This window comes from Phascolarctos cinereus, unplaced genomic scaffold, assembly GCF_003287225.1.
Source record: "Phascolarctos cinereus isolate Bilbo 61053 unplaced genomic scaffold, phaCin_HiC Scaffold_4;HRSCAF=312, whole genome shotgun sequence".
In the NCBI taxonomy this organism is placed as follows: Eukaryota; Metazoa; Chordata; class Mammalia; order Diprotodontia; family Phascolarctidae; genus Phascolarctos; species Phascolarctos cinereus.
The window spans coordinates 658483499-658499458 of record NW_027555847.1 but is presented as its reverse complement, the minus strand read 5'-3'; the positions used below and the strand labels follow the sequence as shown (position 1 = coordinate 658499458).

The following is a 15960-nucleotide window of genomic DNA, read 5'->3' as shown; positions in this document are numbered from 1 at the left end:
CTCTAGGATTAAATGTGATTTTATCTTTATCTTATTCTTTTAAAATATACATTTTTTGTGTAAGTTTTATAATGTACATAACTATTAGCCCAGTAATACATGTATACAAACTGTTTCATTGAAATATACACATATTAAACGTAAGAGCTATTTTGTGTTTTTACTGGTGGGGTGTGTGATCAAAAAAGACCATATTATCAATGCTGAAACCAATAACAAAAGATCTAGCAAATTAATATGCCTACAGCTTCATTTTTAAAATACATGTCTTGTATATGAACATGTTATCTACTCCTATAGAATGTATGCACTTTGAGGGAAAGGATTTTATTATTTTTTATCTTTCCCGTGTCTAGAACAGTGCCTGGCACATAGTGGATGTTAAATAAATGCTTGATTTACTTTCATAAAACAACTAGTTAACATCTCGAGACTTCCCATGTTATAGTGAATATTTTTGTTGAACTTCTAGCATACAATACAAATGGATAGGCATACTACTTTATGCCAGAAGCAAAACAAAGAACTGTACACCAACCTATGTCCTTAAATCTGGGCCTCAAATTCCAGCTATAAACCATTCCATCTAAGATCACAGAATTAGAATTTGAAGAGACCTTAGAGATCAAGTTCAACCTCCTCATTATGTAGATAAAAAACTGAGGCCCAGAGAGGTGAAATAACTTGCTATAGCAGGAATGAATTCAAATGATTACAAAGTGTTTTATAAACTAAGTACTATACGACTACAATACAATAAGCTATGATATTCAGTAAAAATTATCCTGGGGGTAGCCAGATGGGGCAGTGGATAGAGCTCCAGTCTTGGAGTCAAGAGGAACTGAGTTCAAATCCAGCCTCAGACACTTGATACTTACTAGCTGTGTGACCCTGGGCAAGTCACTTAACCCCGACTGCCTCACCAAAAAGCAAGAATAATAACATATTTAAAAAAAAATTACCCTGGTACAGAGCCTGCATTTATACTACAACCCACCTCATTTCAACAGGAAAGAGATTATAAAATAGATTTACAGAACTCCAAAAGCACATTTAGGTGATAAGAACTTAGAGGCAGCATGGTGGAGTGTAGAGTACACTGGGAAGAAACCTCAGGCACCCAGGCTCTCAGTTGTGAGCAGGGACTATGAACAGGCAAATCACTGAACCTCTCAGAGCCCTGGTCTCCTTTTCTATAAAAAATGGGGAGGATAATAATAATGAGGCATCTAGTGGTGCAAGTCAATCGAGTGCAGGTCTAGAGTCAGGAAGACTCATGTTCCTGAGTTCAAATCTGGCCTCTGACACTCAATGTGCGACCTCAGTTTCTTGATATGTGGCCTCAGTTTCCTCATCTGTAAAATGAGCTGGAGAAGGAAATGGCCAACTAATCTAGTATCTTTGCCAAGAAAATCCAAAATGGGGCCATGAGGAGTCAGACAAGACTGAAACAACTGAATGACAACAACAACAATACTCCCCTTTATCTCTGTGTATGTGTGTGTACACACACACATACAAAAATCTGGAAAGAAAGTGGTATTCATTATTTCATGGCTAGTTAAGTGGATAATCTGTGCTCCCTAATTTATCCAACATCACTGAAAAATTTAAAATCTGTTATGTTACTTGTGTAGTGTCAGATCCATTTTAACCTTTGGATACTGTAAGGCTCAACGCTTTTTATTTCCTTGTAATTAAAAACGGCTTGCCAGATGTGCTTGTTATCTATGATACCTTTTATTGTGACATTTGCAGAATGGAGGCATTTACAGAAAGGACAAAAACACAACAAATGATGCAAACTAACACCTGCTTCTTTCAGGAATCTAAAGGGAATATGTCATAATATAAATTATCTAAATGTGATTTGATCTTATGGTGCTGCAATGAAAGCCTAACATAAGAAAAGAAAATAATATTCTCTAGTTATCAATTTAACAGTATATAAGAAGTCAATGTACACCACAGATTGACTGAGGGATCACTGTAGTTAAGGTGACAGATTTGAAGCTTAAGTTGAAACACTTAAAACACCACTTATGCAAGGACTGGATTGATTTTGCTCCATATTACCTTGAGCAGTTTACAACTCAATGATAACTCTCTGATATTTTTTTAGAAGCTTAACTTTGGAAAGAAATAAATGGAACTTGCTGAAGCCAAGCAAGGGAAGGAAAAATATCACTGCTCTCCGAACTAAGCATTATTCATCTGTACAACCAAACCAAAGAGTCCTTGGTGTTTCAGAAAGAGCATTGGCTAAGAGTCAGAAGACCTGGGGTCTCTCTCAGTCCAGACCAACCTCTTCTCCAGTGTGGGGCCTTGGGCAGACTCGTCATTCCATGTTTGGGGCCCACTCACCCAGTCTGGAAAGCCAAAGCCTTCTTTGATAACTCTGTCTTATACCCCTTATACAATTAGTTATCAAGTTCTGCTGATTCTCTGTGCTGTCACTTCTAACCTCTCCTCTCTTTTCCATTTCCACTAGTACCAGCCTACCAAAGGCCCTCATTACTTCCTGCCCAGACTACTGTAATAACCTGATCAAGTCACTGTCAACACTATTCTAGACTGTGACTCTTAAAACAGACTGGATTCCTCAAAATATCTTTATGGTTCCCATTAATGCTTATAGAATAAAGGACTAACTCCTTAGCACGGTACTATAAGACTGTTCCACAGTCTGGTCCCAATCTACTTTTCCACCATTATCTAGTACCACAGTGCATAAATGGACTATTAATCATTTTCCAAAAGAACCCAGGGTTTTTCAGCCTCCAAACCTTTGCTCAAGCAGGTCACCCTCCCTAGAATGTCCTCTCTCCAACATGTGCCATAAGTTTATAAACGCATCAAGGCTCAGTTCAAATGCTACCTCCCCAAGACATTTTCCTTTCCCAGCTGGGAGCTAATTCTGCTTTCTCTGAATGCCTATAAAGTTCTTAGCACAAACTATCTTGTATCAGAGTTCCACCATGTCTTACTTACGTTTTCATTTAGTAGCTGCACATTAAAATTTTGTCCACTGAATGAAGGAGTTAGAATAGATTACATCTAAGGCAGTGGTTCTTAACCTTAAGTCTTGAGCTTAGTTTTTAAAATTTTTTGATAACTGTATTTCAATGTAATTGTTTTCCCTTGTAATCCTATGTATTTAAAAAACATTATTCAAGAGGTGAGATTGCCAAAAGGGTCCATGACACAAAAAGGGTTAAGAACTCCTGCCCTATGCCTCTTCTAGTCTTAAAATTCTCTAAGATAGTCCATCACTTTAAAAGGAAATACAAAATGGACAAGCAGTAAAATTTTTCAGTTTCCTCACAGGTAAAATAAGAGGGTTAGTATACTCTATATCGCTAAAGTTTTTTCCAGCTCAAAGTCCTACATCTTCCAGAAAAGGGAATGCAAATTTATATAGCGCCTACCATGTGCCACAAGCACTGTGCCAAGCATTTTTTAATAAATATTATCCCACATGAAAGGTGAACTTATTTTTTTCACTCTTTCTGAAACAAAAGATCAACAGTGCCTTAAAACTAAAACATCTCATGAACAAAGTAAAACACCTTACCTAAAATCTGGGTCATCAAAGCACTCTCATAGAATATCTACATTTCTTTAAAAACAATTTATATAGAACATAGTCTTGTGGAACAGAGATGAACAAAGATTTAAAGACACCAAAGTTCTTTTCTTTCCCCCCTTTCAGTGACCATTCGCGCTCTCCTCATTTCACAACCGAGATTCTGAAACAACTTTATTATGGGCATTTGAGAATTTAATTTCTTTCCATTTAAAAAAAATGGGATGAGACGAGGTGATCTTTTTAGCTTGGCTGACTGAACATCAAGGCGCTTAAAAAGCCCTCGATCCCGTAATTATCCAGCGTGTTCTGCGTTTCCTACTTTATTTTTTAAAAACCATTTTGCACTTGGAGCAGAGGTGCTGCTCACTCCCATAACCAGAAGAGCAAGCTCCCAAAGCGTTCTCTAACAACAGTCTATTGTTAAGGAGGGAGGGCTCAAACAACAAAGATGGGGGGAGGACCGGCCGGGACCCCTCCCCACGCAGCAGACAGAGGGGAACCAGAATGTTTGTTTGGAAAGCCTCGGAGAGATTTACCGCGTGGCACCAGATTCCCACGCAGGTCTCCCCCCACTCCCCTCCGATCTTGGCCCGGTGCGACCCACTGACTGTGAGGCAAGCACTCTGGGACGGGGATCTCGGCGGGGCCCAAGGGGCTCCCCACCCGGCGTGTTTCTCTCTCACATACAAACACACACACACACACACACACACACACACACACACACACTCTCTCTCTCTCTCTCTCTCTCTCTCTCTCTCTCATTCTTCCCCCGCCGCCCCCACCCTTCGGAAGGAGGGACCCGGGGAACAAGCTAGGACTACCAGCGCTTAGAGATCCGGGGGTGGGGATGTGGGGGTGGACAGAGAGGACCCGCCCCCCACCCCGGGACCCGCGGAGCACACGAAAGGCAACCAAGTCGGCGGCGCCGGGGGGAGGGGTAGGTGTGAAAGAGGAAGCGGGGGGGACGGGGGCGCGGGGTAAACTGAGGAAGCCGAAGGGTGGGGGATGTCCATGAGGACCGTGGTTAGAAGTGGCCTCTCAGCCACTCTCCCTCTGGAGACCAGCTTCCCGCTCGCCGTCCCACCCCTCAGGCCCTGCCCAGGCCGGGCCTAGCCCGGCCAGCCCTCCCAGCCCGGTGGCCGAGTGAGAGCTGGCAGCGGAGGTTTCTTGACCCCGTGGCGCCGCCGTAGCCCCCGCGCGACCCAAGGCGACGGTGTGGTCCTCCCCCTCCCCCGCTCCCCCCTCTTCATTCAAACCAACCGCCCCCTCCCTTCCCCAACGCCCATCCCTGGGGCCTTGTTCCTTACCCGGACCTGGGAGGAGCCGCCACCGTCGGCAGCACCACGTCCCTAGCACTCCCCCCCTCCTCTGCCGGGGCCAGGGCCCGTTGCTGGCTCTCGAGTCTTCCCTTCTCCACACGGAACAAAGACGCCGCCACCGAGTGAGGGGAAGCTGGTGCGCGCGCCCGCCTCTATCCCGCGCTCGCTCGTCCGCCGGCCGCGCCTCCGCGGTTGCACCCCCCCACCCCTCCGCGCGCGCTTGCCTGCCCTTCCCCCACCCGGCCCAGCGGCTCCTCGTGCGCGCCTCGGCTATCCAGTCTATCTTCCTCCTAGTTCTCCGTTCTCCGCCCCTTCCGTGTCAGGGAGGCGGGATGCGCACGCGCGCCCGCCTTCTCGAAGGAGTCGGGAGGAAAAGGGGCCCTAATCAGAGGAGGACCGACAGAAGCACGGGGCGCGCTCCCGCACACGCTTGCGCGGACACCATCTCTTTGGACAGCCTCTGCCCCTTTCCGTCCTCCCCGGAGCAGCACGCGCACGCGCACGCGCACGCTCCGGGAGCTTTGCTTCCAATACCCCCTTACCTTGCCTCCTTCCCTTTGGTGCTTCGGCCCCTCCCGCACAAACGCCACCCCTGGCCACGCCGGGGAGCATGCGCTTTGGGGGCGCCACTGCGGCGAAGGGAGTGGGGCGGAGCGACTGAAGTAGGAAAAAGGCGGGGCTCGGGGTGGAGGGGGAGGGAGGAGTGGGAGAGAAGGAGTAGAGGTGGGGACGGGGAGAGGGGAAGAGAAGCGGGGCAGGGAGAAATGGGGCGAGGAGTAGAAGACTAGGGTCAGAAGGGGTTGGAAGTAGAGGAGGAGAGGGCAAGAGGAGGGAGCAGTGGAAGAGCAGGAAGGAGAGAAGGTGGGAGTGGAAGAGAAGGGCCAGAGAGGGGTGGTCGGGGGGAACGAGGGAGAGGGAAGGAGGGGGAGCAGGAGGATGAATGAAGGACTGGAGAGACAGAAGGATTGTGTGGGAGGGGGTAATGTTGCTTGGTGGCAAGAATACAGCATTTGGAGTCAGAGGACCCAGGTTTGCATCTTGGGTTGGCCTCACCCTGTGTGACCTTGTACAAGTCACGACCTCCCAGAGGCTCAGTTTTCCCGTCTGTTTTTAAAATGAGGGAGTTGGACTAGTTTTCTGAGATCTGAGGTACAATCTGTGATCCTACCAAGGAAGGAGGGTTGGGGGGGGATGAGAAGGGAGAAAAGAGGATGGACCAAAGTCTTGAGAAGAGTTTTGGAGGGAAGTTTGTGAGTAGGAAGAAGCCCAGACCCATGAGTAGGGAGGTGTGTTCAGGGAAGAAAGTAGAGGGAGTTGGGGGGGGGTGTCTGAAGGGGCCATTTTTAGGGAGGGTTGTGAGGATGGTGCAAAGGGAGTTGGGGGTTAGCAGGGACTCTTAGAAGAAGGGTTTAGGGTCAGGGAAGGGTAGTGAGAGAAGTGGGAGCTGAAGGAAGGGCAAAGTCTGGGAGAATTTTTCAGGGCTGGCTAGGGGTGGCATGAAGTTGGAAGAAAGGACCAATGAGATTTTTTTGCGGGGGTGGAGAGGGTTCATATGCCTGTGGATGGCTGGGAGTTAGGAAAGAGACTGTTTACAGTAGGATTTGGAATAGTGTCAAGGGACAAAAGGGGAAAACAAATACTGTGAGAAAGATTTGGGGGGGTAGATCTGGGAGAAAGAGAGGGAATTAGGGGAGGACAGGACCTTTGTGGTGGGTTTCAGGAATTGTCTGAGCAGATGGGGGGTCAGGGCTTATAAGGAGTTTTTATGAGGGTTTTTGGGATCAGGGTAGATCAAGTTGGAGTTAGAGCAGTGCATGTAAGAGGGTTTGAGGCTATGTTTGGAATGAGGAGGTAGAATTTGGAAGAGGCTGGGGTATGAGAAGAATTTGGGGAGAGATGTGCAGAAGTGGGATGGCAGAGGAAGGAAAAGGACAGGCCTAGGGGAGGCTTGTGGGGGAGATGGAGCAGAGGGAGCTGAGAGGAGAGGGCAGGGCCAATGAAGAGAATATTTTGTTACATCCATCAGTGGGAGGGAGGCAAAGGAAAATGGGGATATGGACAGGCCCTCTTACGAGGGTTTTGCCAAAAAGTTTCTGAAGGTGAAAGGTCTCCAGGACAGTGGTAGTTGGCAAGAGGACAGGCCTGGGAGAGTTGGGGAGGGAGGGTAGAGAGATCAAGGCCTGAGAGAATGGCTGTAGGAACTGCAGAAAAGCCCTCTGGGAGTGGGCAGAGTGAATCTAGGGATACATGCTAGAGCAAAACAGAGCACCAGCACAGGAGAGAACAGGTGAGGTTTCTTGGAGGGAGGTGTAGGAGGGAAGAGGAGCAGCTTTGGTAACAGGTTTTGTCACAAGTTCAAGCAAATCCACTGTGAACTGAATTAATAGTGCCTGACTCCTTATACGTAAGGGTGTGTTTCAAAATCACCTTTATCTCCTCCCATGGTGTGAGAGAGATGCTTATTTAACTAAATAAGGCACCAGTCATCAGCCTGGCACATGCACCTGCTGGAGCAGGCATCAAAGGGAGCTCCTACCAGAGTCCCTCCTGGGTGGGTGGAGTACAGGGCCCACGAAGTATTCAGAGGCAGAACCCTCTGGTGCAAACCATCCAGCCAAGTGTTTGAGAAGCTGGGGTTGGGCCTCACCTCTCCACAACATTTTAAGTAAAGGTCTTCTCAAAGGAAACAGTAATAGAAGCTACCTCACAGAGCTGCCAGGAGGATCACATGAGAAAATGTGTGTAAAGCTCTTTACAAATCCCAAAAGCATTATGAAAATGTCAGCAGTTGTTAGATCATAGAACTTCAGAACTGGAAGGGATCTTGGAGAAGGAACATCTAGGCTAACCCCTCATTTTACAGATGAAATCAGTCCAGAGAAGGGAAGCCTTCCTTTAGCATTTCCTGCCTTTAAAATTGCTTTGTTGTGTTTGCTTGTGTGGTACAAATTGTATCTCCTCTCCTTGAGAGCTGGGATCATTTAAGTGTTGTCTTGTAAATGCCTAATAAGTGTCATTTAATAACTGTTGGGCTGAGTTGAAGGCATCCTGAAGAATTCAAAACCATGCTTTAGCACAGGTTCTACCTGCACATGCTGGGAATCAGATTCAGAAGGAAGTTGTCCAAACGCTTTCCCAGCAAGTCAGCAGTGCTCAGGACAGTTGATGGACCTTTCTAGAGCTTTTCATACATCCCTTGTTTAGGCTTAAAAGATGCCTTGGTGGCCTCATTAATTGCTCTGATCTTTCCTGGCTATAGTGGGGAATACAATGGGAGGTAGCCCCAATTGAATGTGAGGTAACTAGGACACCAGGCCTCTGCAAGGATTCCTGCTTCCTTCCCTGTGGGCAGTCCTGTCCACACATGTTGCAACCTCCTCTGTCCACCAGTAGACTATTTCATGAGTTGCTGTGGCAAAAAAAAAAAAAGTGTCACCTCATGGCCAACCTGTGATGAATAGCCCTTCCATACTCAGCTAGGCTGGCAATTGGATGAGACTGTACTCAGAACCTTTCAAATATGCTCAACTGGTATATCCTTCAGAGCCTCAAAATCCACTTCTCCCCATGGTGAGAGATTGGAATAGGACTTGAATAGAACACCATACTCCTACCTTCCCCGAGAAAAGTTCTGTTAGTTGATCAGAAGGCAGTAATCTTGTTGGAATGTTTTAACATTTGTATCAGTGAAAAGTTGACCACCTGAATAACTAACTTCAGGGGCAAAGCTTTGAAACTAGAAACTGCCTGTCTCCAAGGCCTTTTTCCCTTTTGTTACTGGGAAGACTAATCATTTAACGAAGGCTCTTCCAAGCTGCTTCTGCATAAGAAGTTCCTGGCATGTATATCCAATTTATATTCATTTATATTGCTGTCCTCAGAGATGAGCCACAGCCCTCACGTCCTTGTGCAAATCACTATCTTTTTCCTCTTTATAATGAGGGGGATTACTGGCAGAAGGTTGTATATGTTTTCTGATGTGCTCACTATTTGATGTTTTTGTATTTCCATAGGGGAGGAAAAGGTTGGGAGGGGGGCACAAGGGAAGGGTGAGGGAGACAGTGAAATGACTGATATAAAGACAAAAACCATCAATAAAATATTTACAGTTAAACAAATGAGATCCTTGGATGAGGCAGATGACATTTATATAGTCCTTTCGAGTGTGCAAAGCATTTGCATTTATATTCTCATATGATTTTCACAACTGTCCTGTGAGGTAGGGACAACAAGTATCATCCCCATTTTACAGATTAGAAAACTGAAGGTCAGATCGGCTGAGTAACTTGTCCATAATCACAAAACTACTGGGGTCTGAGGTAGGTTTTGAAAATAGGTTTTCCTGACACCGGGCCTCAGCATGCTAGCTACTATTCCACAGTATCTCCCTCAGTCACTTAAGGGCCTTGTCAACACTAAGTCCTTTGATTGGATTTCAGCTACTTCATTCCCCCATTTTTTCATTTGTACAATTTCTAACAACATTCTGAGTAGGGACATTTTTGAACCATATTTTTAGGTTTCATGCTTTCTAGTTAACAAGAAGAGACTATGCTCATTTCCCATCTAGTAAAATGTAATCTTCATGAGGGCAAGGGCTGTTTTTCTTTCAGATTTTGTGTCCTCACTGTCCTGCAAATTGATAAAATAAAAGTTTGTTGGATAGGGGGAGGAGGGGAACATTCTATGAAATGATTTGCAAGAAACCTGTAATAACTGTAATTCAAGGTACTCTTTACTGGCTTTTAAAGCCCAGAGCAATAGAGGAATTAATATATGGCTCTGTATTTATTATTGAATTATCAAGATGTCAACTTAAAATTGACAGCTAGGTGACAGTGGATAGAGTGCCGGCTCTAAAGTCAGGAAGACTTCTTCCTGAGTTCAAATCTGACCTGACACTTACTAGCTAGCTGTGTGATCCTGGCAGTTTCTTCATTTGTAAAATGAGCTGGAAAAGGAAATGGCAAACAACTGTAGAATCTTTACCAAGAAAACCCCAAATGGGGGTCACTAAGAGTTGAAAACGACTAAATGACTTAAATTTATGCTATTATTTTTATACTATATGCTATGAGCAATTAACTCTAAATGAAAATGTTTACCATAAATTTTATATTTATTCCTAACCAGTACACTTCAGGGTGAATGTCAGGCTCTTCAATGTACCATCTCAGGATTATTAGCAATTATTATATTTAATTTGGCTCTGGTAAGATAGGTTAACATTCTCTTCATGAATAAGTTTGTTATTTATATTTTTGAAAAAACATTCCCTTTTCTTACATATTTATCTATTAAATTTATACAAGAAGCAAGTGTGTAAGCAACTGATCTTTAGAGTATCATGTATTCTGAATGCAGTATTATTAAACTTTCATTTTTACTGCACGCAGTATAAGATTAATTAACTAATTGTTACAATTTTTTACACTGAGATTTTAAATGCTGACCCTGGGATAAAAGTTATGAGAAAAATTCATACTGAAATGAGATAAATACAACAAAATTATAAGATTATAATGATAACTGACATTTATAAAGTGTGGTCTGTGTGTCAGATGCTTTATAATTATCTCACCTGATCCTCACAACAACCCTAGGAGGTAGATGGCTATTCTTATACTCATTTTATAGATGGAGAACCTGAAACAAATAAAGGTTAAGTAACTTGGCCAGGGTCACACAGCTAATAAGTTTTTGGTCTGAGGTCAAATTTAAACTCAGGTTTTGTAGACTACAGGATTGTCACTCTACCCTTCTCGCCCCCTAGCTGTCCCATCAGGAAATGTTGCATTTTCTCTGGTATTTTTAATGCCAAATAGAGAAGGCAGAAAGATACTCTAGACAGTATTTATGAGAAGCAGTGGTTAGCATAGTAACTTAAAATTAATTCTAGCATGTCCACTATTGAATTTTTTACCTTGCCTTTTTCTCTTATGGGCTTTCTAAGTAATTGAATACTTATAGATTGCATCATAAAGCTTTTTGAAATGTAGGTTCTTTTTATCAACAGTTTTAATTTTCTTAAGCATTCCTTATCCTTTTGACCTTGACTTTATTTTAAAAAATACATTTTATTGATACCTTTTGTTTTTACATCATAGTCATTTCCAAGTATCTGCCATTTTAATGAAACCTCCCTTGTAAGCAAAATTAACCAACGCAGTGACCCCATCTGATACCATATACAACATTCTTTACCCATAAATTTCAACCTCTTCTTCATAATAACATAAGATGTTCTCAAAGCCTAACCTTGACTTGTAATTGTATCCAATGGATTTGTGATCTTATTATCAATGTGAGCATTCCCTTAAAAATACAGAACTCCTTAATAACTGGCCTTTCTGTGTCCTCTTATCTCTGCCCCCTACCAACCCCCCCAGTTTGCCAAAGGGGTTAGTACTGAGGCATCCCAAAGTATTGAGGGCCTTCATCACTTTCTCTTGACATGGTAAGAATACTAACATGAAAACACTGGAGGACTTGATCTCTCCAAGTGACCCCTACCTTTTTCATACCCCTTTAGTAGTCTGGTGAAATCTCTGCACCCTTTCTCAGAATAATGCTTTTAAATGTATAAGATAAAATACATAGGATCCCAAAAAAACAAGTATACTGAAATATAGTTGTCAAAATTTAAGCAAACAAGTTCATAGATCCTGGGTTAAGAATGCCTAGTCTATGGCTCTAGGCCCACCCCACTTCTGAGAAGTTTCCTACTTCTTTGTTGACCTTCTATATTGAGTATTCACAGGTAATCACCTGGTCCCTGGACACGTTTATAAAATATAATGAAGTGATGTTTTGAGAGGTGGAGCCAAGATGGCAGAGAAAAGTCAGGAAGTTGCCTGAGCTCTCCCTTTTCCCTCAGAAACAACATTAAATCAAGCCTCTAAAAGAATTCTGGAGTAACAGAATCCACAAAAAGACGGAGTGAAACAATTTTCTAGTCCAAGATAACTTGGAAGGACTTCAGGAAAGGTCTGTCTCACTTGGGTAAAAGGGAAGTGCAGCCCAGCGCAGGTGGTGTCTGGGCAAGCCAGTGGGAGGCTCTTAGCCACAGCACAGATCAGCAGCTGAGGCCTCATGGTTCTGGCTCAGTAGGATAGTGGCACAGCAGGCCATCTGTGAAGGCTGCAGCCCCAGCACAGAAGGCAAACTGCCAGATCCAGGAACCCAGGTCACAACAGGCGGGAGTAGGCTGGGCCACCCTTGCACAGCAGGCAAGCCACTAGCCCAGACACCCCAGCACAGAAAGCTAGTGACCAGGCCCCTGGCCCCTACTGCAAAAAGCTTGGGACAGTGCCCCCTGTACCTCAGGAGCAGAGCTCAACTTTTAAAATGAACAAAAAAAAAGAAAAAGAGCCCTGATCATAAAAAAGTGACTATAGCAACAGGGAAGATCAAAACACAAACTCAGAAGAAAAAAACTGTCAAAATGCTTACATGTGAAGCTTCAAAGGCAAATATGAATTGGTCTCAAGCCCAAAAAGTTTTCTTGGAAGAGCTCAAAAAGGATTTTAAAAATCAGTAAGAGAGATAGGAGAAAAATTGGGGAAAGAAATGAGAGTTATATAAGAGAATAATGAAAAGAGTCACAGCTTGGAAAAGGAAGCACAAAAATTGACTGAAGAAAACAACTCTGTAAAAAACAGAATTGGTCAAATGGGGGGAAGAAATCCACTGCAGAAAACACTGCTTTAAAAGTAGAATCGGCCAAATGGAAAAGGAGGTACCAAAGCTAACTGGATAACTCCTTAAAAAGTAGAATTGGGCAAGTGGAAGCCAATTACAATGAGACATCAAGAATCTGTCAAAATCAAAAGAAATAAAAAATAGAAGAAAATGTAAAATACCTCACTGGAAAAAACAACTGACCTGGAAAATAGATCAAGGAGAGGTAATTTAAGAATTATTAGACCACCTGAAAGCCATGATCAAAAAAGAGCCTGGATAGCATCTTTCAAGAAATTATCAAAGAAAACTGCCCTAATATCCTAGAACCAGAGGGTAAAATACTCATTTAAAGCATCCATCAATCGCCTCCTGAAAGAGATCCCAAAATGAAAACAAGGAATATTGTAGCCAGATTCCAGAATTATCAGATCAAGGAGAAAATACTGCAAGCTTTCAGATATCAAGGAGCCACAGTCAGGATTGCACAAGACTTAGCACCTTCTACATTAAAAGATCAGAGGGCTTGGAATATGATATTGCAGAAGGCAAAAGAGCTTGGATTACAACCAAGCATCAACTCCTCAGCAAAATTGAGCATAATTTTTCAGGGGAAAAGATGGACATTCAGTGAAATAGGGGACTTTCAAACTTTCCTGATGAAAAGACCAGAGCTGAACAGAAAATTTGATCTTCAAATACAAGAGTCAAGAAAAACATAAAGAGATAAGCAGGAAAGAAAACAAACAAAATGATATTCAGTAAGGTTAAACTGTTTATGTTCCTACATGAGTAGATGATACTTGTAACTTTTTTTTTTACTTGTAACTCTTTAAGAACTGTATCTCTATTAGAGCAGTTAGAGGGTGTGGGTATAAATTGACTTTGATGTAAGGATAAAAAAAATTAAGTGATGAAATAAAAGGATTATACTGGGAGAAGAGGAAAGGGGGAGGCAGAATTATGTAAATTATATCACATGAAGAGGCATGAATGTCCTATTACAGTACAGGGAAAGAAGGGATGAAATAAGAATTGTTTGAACCTTATTCTCATTGGATTTGGCTCAAAGAGGGAATAACATACACACTCATTTGAGTAGAGGAGTCTATCCTACCCTATTGGGAAGTAGGAGGGAAAAGGGAGGGCAGATTGGGGGAATGGTGGTTAGAAGCAAAACACTTGTGAGGAGGGACAGGGTGAAAGGAGACAAAAAAGTATAAATGGGGAAATAGGATGAAGGGAAATACACAGTAATCATAACTGTGAAGGTCAATGAAATGAACTGTACCGTAAAATGGAAGCAGATAGCAGAGTAGATTAAAAACATAATCCTACAACATGTTGTTTACAAGAAACACATTGGAAGCAGAGAGATACATACAGAGTAAAGCTAAAAGGCTGGAGCAGAATATATTATGCTTCAGCTGAAGTTGAAAAAGCTGTAGTAGTAATCCTGATGTCAGATGAAAGAAAAGCAAAAATAGATCTAATTAAAAGAGACAAGAAAGGAAACTACATCTTGCTAAAATGCACATAGACAATGAAGTAATATATGCACCAAGTGGTATAGCACCCAGATTCTTAGAGGACAAGTTACGTGAGTTACAGGAAGATAGCAAAACTATACTAGTGGGGGACCTCAACCCCGCCCCCCAGAACTAGATTAACTGCAAAATAAACAAGAAAGAAGTTAAGGAGATGAATAGATTTTTAGAAAAGTTAGATATGATAGACCTCTGGATAGAAAGGGATATACCTTTTTCTCAGTGGATCATAGAACCTACACAAAAACTGACCATGTATTAGGGCATAAAAACCTCACAATCAAATGCAGAAAGGCAGAAATATTAAATGAAACGTTTTCAGAACATGATGCAATAAAAAGTACATGTAAGAAAGGGCCATGGAACGACAGATTAAAAATTAGTAGGAAACTAAATAATCCCAAAGAACGAGTGAGTCAAGCAACAAATCATAGAAACAAGGTGGAGCCAAGATGGCAGATAGAATCCAGGAACTTAAACCTGCAAAAAGATGGAGTGAAACAATTTTCCAGTTTAAGATAACTTAGAAGGTCGTCAGAAAAGGTCCGTCTCACTTGGGTGAAAGGGGAGTGCAATCCAGTGGGAGGCTTTTAGCCCCAGCACAGATCAGCAACTGAGGCCCCTTAGTCCTGGCTCAGCAGGCCAACTATAAAGCCTCCAGCCCCAGTGCAGAAGGCAAGTTGCCAGCCCCAGAAACCAGCTAACAACAGGCACAACTAGGCCAGGCCATTCTAGCACAGTGAGCTAGCCTCTAGCACCTGAGGCTCCAGCGCACAAAACCAGTGACCCAGGCCCCTGGCCTCCAGCACAAGAAGCTTGGGACATTGCCCCTGTGCCCTAAGAGGAGAGCTTAACTTTAAAAGCCACAAAATAGGCAAAAGATTGAGCAAGAAGCAAAAACCAACACTGACCACAGAAAGTTACTGTGGTGACAGGAAGATCAAAACACAAACTCAGAAGAGGACAACATTGTCAATATACCTATATCCAAAACCTCAAAGGGGAATGTGGAGTGGTCTCAAAAAGCCTTCTTGGAAGAACTCAAAAAGGATTTTAATTACATGCAACTGGGAAATAAGGTATATAGGCAATGGGATACAGAAATCTATCCTGCCCTACAAGAAAATGGGAGAAGGGGGTGGCGGTGATAGATGGGAGGGCAGATTAGGGGAAAGAGTATTCAGAATGCACACTGTCTAGAGGTGGGGGGAAGGGAGAGATGGGAGAAAAATTGGAACGCAAAATCTTGTGGAAGTGAATGTTGAAAGCTAAAGATAAATAAAATTAATAGGAATTTAAAAAAATAATTCACAAAAAAAGGATTTTAAAAGTCAATTAGAGGTAGAAGGAAAATTGGGCAACGAAATGAGATGTATGCAGAAGAGAGTCAACAGCACGGGAAAGGAAGGCAAAAATTGAGTGAAGAAAACAATCCCTTAAAAAATATAGTTGGCCAAATGGAAAAAAAATCCACTAAAGAAAACAGCTCCTTAAAAAGTAGAATTGGCCAAGTGGAAAAGGAGGTACAAAAGCTAACTGAAGAAAATAATTCCTTAAAAATTACATTGGGGGGGGGGATGCAGCCAAGATGGTGGAGTGAAAGCAGTGACTTGCTTGAGCTCTCCTCCAAACCCCTCCAAACACTCATGAAAAAATGGCTCTAAACAAATTCTGAAGCAGCAGAACCCACAAAAAGAGAGAGTGAAACACATTTCTAGCCCAAGACAACCTGGATGATTGATCAGAAAGGTGTATCGTGCCGGGCTGGGAGCACAGTGCAGCGTGGCATGGGCGCGCAGGCCACAGCGAACCTGGAGCAGGC

At 43.1% G+C, this 15960-nt stretch overlaps 1 protein-coding gene across 1 annotated transcript in view; it reads right to left on the bottom strand.

Moving 5' to 3' along the window:
- SMARCA4 (SWI/SNF related BAF chromatin remodeling complex subunit ATPase 4) overlaps positions 1-5091 on the bottom strand; it is a 121222-nt gene extending 116131 nt beyond the window's left edge. The window contains 1 exon segment of the mRNA XM_078153908.1: positions 4900-5091. The gene's annotated coding sequence lies outside the window, so the exon portion shown is untranslated.
- Positions 5092-15960: the final 10869 nt, after the last annotated feature.